At 38.8% G+C, this 6,000-nt stretch overlaps 1 protein-coding gene across 1 annotated transcript in view; it reads left to right on the top strand.

The window, feature by feature from the left end:
- The window catches only part of DOCK4 (dedicator of cytokinesis 4), a 172,331-nt gene that overhangs the window by 974 nt on the left and 165,357 nt on the right, over nt 1–6,000 (top strand). The gene's annotated exons all lie outside the window — the stretch shown is intronic.

The following is a 6,000-nucleotide window of genomic DNA, read 5'->3' as shown; positions in this document are numbered from 1 at the left end:
TCAACACAAACCCATCCTCATCTCTACACAGCAACACAAACCCATCCTCATCCCTACACTTCAACACAAACCCTTCCTCATCCCTACTCATCAACACAAACCCTTCCTCATCCCTACACATCAACACAAATCCCCCCTCATCCCTACACTTCATCACAAACCCATCCTCATCCCTACACTCTGCAGCCATGGAGATCTATGCAGCCTATGCCTGCAGGACATGATACCGCATACCAATCCCAAATGTTTCCCAGCAGGTCATACCCATCCCCTGCCTGCTGCCATCACATTCCCCCGATAGTGCTGGAATCCGTGCCCCCATTCCTTCTGCATGTCAAGTTTCTGGTATTTAGAAACAAAAGGCTGTCAAAGAGTTAGCAGGGTGCTAACAAAGAGCCCAGGGCAGTCATTATTTATCAAGATCTCCAGCACAAAACTAAAATCTAGATCATACAAAGTGATCTGCCAATAACTTGGATCAGCTGCCTAGGAGGAGTTTGTATTAGGAGCACTTGAATTCTTTTTATCCAAACCTAGCTATTGGTTCTAATTGGTCATTGCCTTTTATTTCTAATGGCCACAGATCTGCTGTTGTATCCCCCATAACATCTGTACCCATTGTGTGCATTGATCTTATTTTATTCCTCCCATTGGTAACCTTTGATTTCCATTGCTGTTGGACGAGTTTAGTTGACCGGATCTATGATCAATACCCTGTATGATGTTTTTTCTAGAGGCCTTCAAATCCCAATTTGTTTTCATCTCTGATGTTCTGATAAATTACAGTTCATCACCGCTTCTATGAATGGCCCAGGTCTGGGAGTTTCTTTGCATTGTTTCAGTGTTTCTCTTTTGTTACTGCTTTTGTTTGTTTGTGCTGAGGGAAGTGTTGTGATTGTTGACATGATGTGAGGTCTGTTCTGTGGGATGTTATTTACCAAGGCCCGCCTATCTCTCCCAGCAAATGGACCCCCTTGGTAAAAAAAAAACCCATCACAGGCATCCTTTGTACTTAGTGGCACATATTATCGCAATATATTGCCGCTTGCTTTAGCAGAGGAAACAATGGCTGTATATCAGTTTGCCAGTCCATGGCCCATTAATTTGTGTGCCGGTTAACCTCCTGCTCAGATAATATACAGAAATCTTCAATATCCTCTGCTCGTTTCCTATAGAGTTGCCGCCATCTGCCCCGGTTTTTCTTCTTTAGATCATTGACAGACCATTTGCTTAACAATGACCCATAAATAACATTTTTCCTTTTATTTTCAGCTACACGCTTGCCATTTTCCTTCTACAGGCCATTTTTTTTAAATAAGGGCATTGTGTTTGTTTAATGTAAGAAGATCAGTAAAGAAGTAGTAATTGTATATATTTGGATATTTATGGGTCAGCTTGTTGTAGTGGATAAAGGAACATAAGCCAGTTTGTTCTATGTACTGTATACTCAATTTGTAGAGAACAATATATTAGTGAAATGTTTTATTGAAATTGTTTAATACAAAAAGATCATGCAGTATTTGTGGTTTGTTTTCCTCTTGTATTTATAAAATATCATTCTATTTACAAACCTCCAGTCAAGAAACATTTGTTGCCAGATGCCATTGCTGGTAATTGTCTACATGACTTTGGCTGGGTTGTTTGTGTTTTCATTTTGGAATGTTTAGAGTACAAGGAAAGTAAATTGGTTTGGTGTAAAATCAGACGTACATGAAATGATCTAACTTGTCAAATCTGTACCCGGACAGAAATTTGCAGCGTTGTTTTCTCATGGCCTTGGCCATGTCATCAAAGCTTGGTAGAAACCATCCTGACATCATGAGATTAGAGGTTATTGCAGGAAGTCATGGTCTATTGTGTGATCCTTTTGCTTTTTCATAACCTATTCATTTCTCTTTCACATTTCATGCTGCTGATAACTGTCTAATATTTCTAAGATTAAAGGCAGAAAGCAGATAATTAATAGGAAACCTGAAATGAGAGAAATACGTAGGCTGTTCTTGCTGTCCTATTGCTTGGCTGTCTCTTGCTTCAGTACTTTGAGTTACTGACCCGGAACAAGCATGCAAATTAGAGAAGTCAAAAAATCCTAATCTGCATACAGCTTCGACTTCAATGCTTTAGAAAGTATTGAAGCCATTGGAGATGTCATGCTTTTCCTCTGGCTTCAGTACATTAAATCATCATTTAGAACATAAATGGTTCAGTAAAGGTTCAGTCCCACATACATTTTTATGGACCGAGACAACCCCCACATATTGCTTAAAGCTGAAGCTGCTGATCTGTAAACTGGATTCAGGTTGTTGGGACAGAATGGCTGAAGTCATTGGATCAGTATGACAGGCAGGCAACAAAAGCAAAGGGCAACCATGGAAATCTGTATGCTACCCTAGGCACAGGATGTCTACAATTTTTCTTTAAAGTGAAATGTCAGACTTTTAGTGTGAAATATAGTAGGGCAAGATTGAAATGTCTGGTATGATAATTATTGCCCCCTTGATCAGATATATTTCATTTGGAGTTGATGAAGCCTAGTTGAACAGGTCTCAAGGGACTATTCTTTATTTTGGCTTTCTCTTTTTTCTTGCCTATTTCCTGTCTGGCTCTTGAAGTATTTCTCCTGTCTTTCTAACTTAAGCCAGGAAATGCCCTACAAAGGTTTTCCCTCTTATGCTGAGGAACATCCTCCAGGGTTATAAATTCCCTTTAGGGTCATGCAATTGGTCCTCTTTATAATTCTTTGTTCTGTGTATGGTTGGTGAATTTCAGATACCCTATGTGTACATGTAAATCAATGTGAATTTGCAGGATAATGCATGTAGCTTAGTAAATAAGTGAAAATTCACTTTGCAAACTACTCAATGACATGAAAAAAATGACTTCTGCTTGCACATGATTGGGTGGATGAAATCAGCTTCAATTTGTTCAATATGCTTAGTGAATTATCCAAAATAATGCAGAGTGAAAAAGTTAACCCTTTCTGGTTCTGTACCTGCTGAGATCTCTTCTGTTACCAGTGGTCCTCATTGTTCATAGGACGATTCACATATTTGCAGTGTTGAATATAATGAAGGGATGTAGAAAATATAAAGATAAAATATGTACATTTTGAAAGCATAACCTAACACCTTACAAATGCTCTGGATTTTGAAAATTTGATTGCTGTTGGCAGGTTCTCATGCTTTTTTTTGGTGCCAAGAATCCACATATGTCGGATTGGCTTTGTATGGACCAGTACAATGAGTAGTCCTGTTATGGAGAGATCTTGCTAAAAATATATAAATAAGATGGTGAGTTCTTCAAGTGCAGGAAAAATTAAAATTCTGAAATCACTTTATTTATCTTTTAAAACGCTTTTAGAGGATTCCAACTCCCAAACAAGAACTTGCCATTCATTGCCTCCCGTTTTGAATTTAAATGGTTTAAATTTTCTTAGTTTTGACAAGCATGTTACAGACCTGTACATAAGGGTCTCCTAAACAAATTATTTTATTAAATCAAATTTCATAAATAAGTAGAAGATGGTATGTTGGTTTTGTATCCATTATGATGTTTTTAAATTCTTTTTGACATTTTAAATATTAAGCTAAAATCATTGTATACGGTAGGTGACAGGTCTTCTTGTTAACAGACCTTTCAACTTTTGTGGTTGCCATGATATAGAATAACGTATACTCTTGTTTGAATTTATGTTTCCTAAAAAAGTAGTTTGTTTGTCTGCAGCCTCTGTAGCTTCTTTGAAAATTTGATACACTTTTCATTTATGATCACAGCATACATATACTTATTTTTTATTGTGTGAACAATTATAGTAGTTCAGGCTTTCCTAAAGAAGGCTTCGTCTGTAAACTTTGTTTGTTGGGATAGATGGGAGGTTTAGTATTTGTCAGGAAACTTCTGTAAACAAAGTTATTTACCTGGTTAGGTGTGTTTTTTTTTTGCTCTAGTTTTGCTTTAGAGCAGAGGCATATTCTGGCCTTTAGGCCAGATACAGTTTAGCCACTAGTTTGTTCTGGCCTAACACCCCCTGGCCGATCAGGCCTAATCCCGGCCGGCAAACCGCAGCAGACCCGGAACAAACTACCAGAGCCGCCAGAGCTCTGGAGCCGCATGCGGCTCTTGAGCCTCCGTGTTGTGGCTCCCTTCCCTAATTACTGCGACCGGCGTTAACACTTCCTCCCCCGGGGTAAATAGGGAACATTCCCTCTCCTCCGTAAACATTGCTGAGGAGAGGGATTTCCCTTCAGAGGGCGTTCCTGGTGCGGGGCGGAGCCATTGGGGCGGGACTCGAGAGAGAGTCCGGCCTAGTGTGCTCCTGCCTACCCCTGAAATGGCCTAGTGGTCAAAAAAGTTTGCTGACCTCTGCTTTAGAGCAACCTTTCTGAACTAGATTTTCTCTAGAGATTGCTAAGGGTTCTTTTAGCAGTCTATCCCTCAGAAATATACTGACTACAATTAGTAACTTTTACATTTGTGTACAGAAGGAGGGAGACATTTTTCCTACAGGCCACTATTATAAAAAAACATTCTACCCACATACTACCAATTTAAGGCACATTATTCCATCTGACTACCAAACTAAGGAGAATTTAATTGACCACAAACGTAGGAAGCATTCCTTTCATTGGCCTTCAAGAAAAAAGCATTCTTCATACCGAACAGCAGTATAAGATGACTCTTCCCCCGCTAAACACAATCTAAGGGGGTTCTCCTACATTGCCCACCAATGCAAGAGGAGCCTTCACTCAACATAAGGTGACTCTGCTCTCGCTGACCACAATCTTAGGGGGCCTTTCTATACTGACATCCAATGTGAAAAATTTTACTCGCCACCTTTGTGAGAGGACACGTGATTGACCTCCATTGAAACGAAGCACTACAATTAAATATTTACAATTCTGTTTACAATTCTTTTACAACCTTTTTGTATATTTCAAACCATATATAAATTATTGTCAAACATGTCAAATATAAAGTATGACACATTCTCTACTTGTAAAACAAGTTTTTGCAGACCTTGGGTCATATTTATCAACCATTACTGTCTGTACATTCAAATATTGTTTTGGATTTATCTGCCATTTTAACCCAATTCACCAACTTTATAGAATGAGAACCTACCTGGGCTATCTATTTAAATAATATCCACTCATAATGACATTATTATTCTTTACAAAACAAATCTGAAACCAGGCTTTGGTGGTCAGTTTAATATTCTTTGTTGCTAGAAAAAAGGTACATAATTTACTGGATCTTATTATACAATAAAGAAATGTGGTAATAAAAAGTCATCAAGTATATCTATTTTATTTATCAATCTGATTTTTATATGCTTACCTATTTATTATTATTATTATTATTAATAATAATAAACAGGATTTATATAGCGCCATCATATTATGCAGCGCTGTACATTCAATAGGGATTGCAAATGACAGACTAATACAGACAGTGATACAGGAGGCGAGAACCCTGCCCCGAAGAGCTTACAATCTAGTAGGTGGGGGAATTTCACACACAATAGGATGGGAGATATGTAGTGGTGGGAAGTAGTGGTGGTTTCAAAATACAGAAGAAGACGGGTAGGCAAGTTTGAAAAAATGGGTTTCGAGAGCTCTTTTAAATGAGCAGAAAGTAGGAGCAAGCCGAATAAGACGAGGAAGACCATTCCAGAGAGTCGGGGCAGCTCTAGAGAAGTCTTGTATCCGTGCGTGTGATGAGGTTATGAGTGAGGAAGTCATTATTAGGTCATTGGAGGAGCGGAGAGAGCGCCAGGGGGAGTATTTTTTTACCAAGTCAGAAATGTAAGTGGGACAATAACTGTGTAGGGATTTGAAGGCAAAGCACAGGAGCTTAAATTTTATTCTAAGGTGAAATGGAAGCCAATGGAGAGAACTACAAAGAGATGCAGCGGAAGCAAGAGTCTGGCTGCAGCATTCATGATAGATTGTAGAGGAGAGAGTCGGGTTAGTGGAATACCAGCGAGAAGGATGTTACAGT

Source organism: Pyxicephalus adspersus, chromosome 2 (assembly GCF_032062135.1).
Source record: "Pyxicephalus adspersus chromosome 2, UCB_Pads_2.0, whole genome shotgun sequence".
Taxonomy (NCBI): Eukaryota; Metazoa; Chordata; class Amphibia; order Anura; family Pyxicephalidae; genus Pyxicephalus; species Pyxicephalus adspersus.
This window is presented reverse-complemented; position numbering and strand designations above follow the sequence as displayed.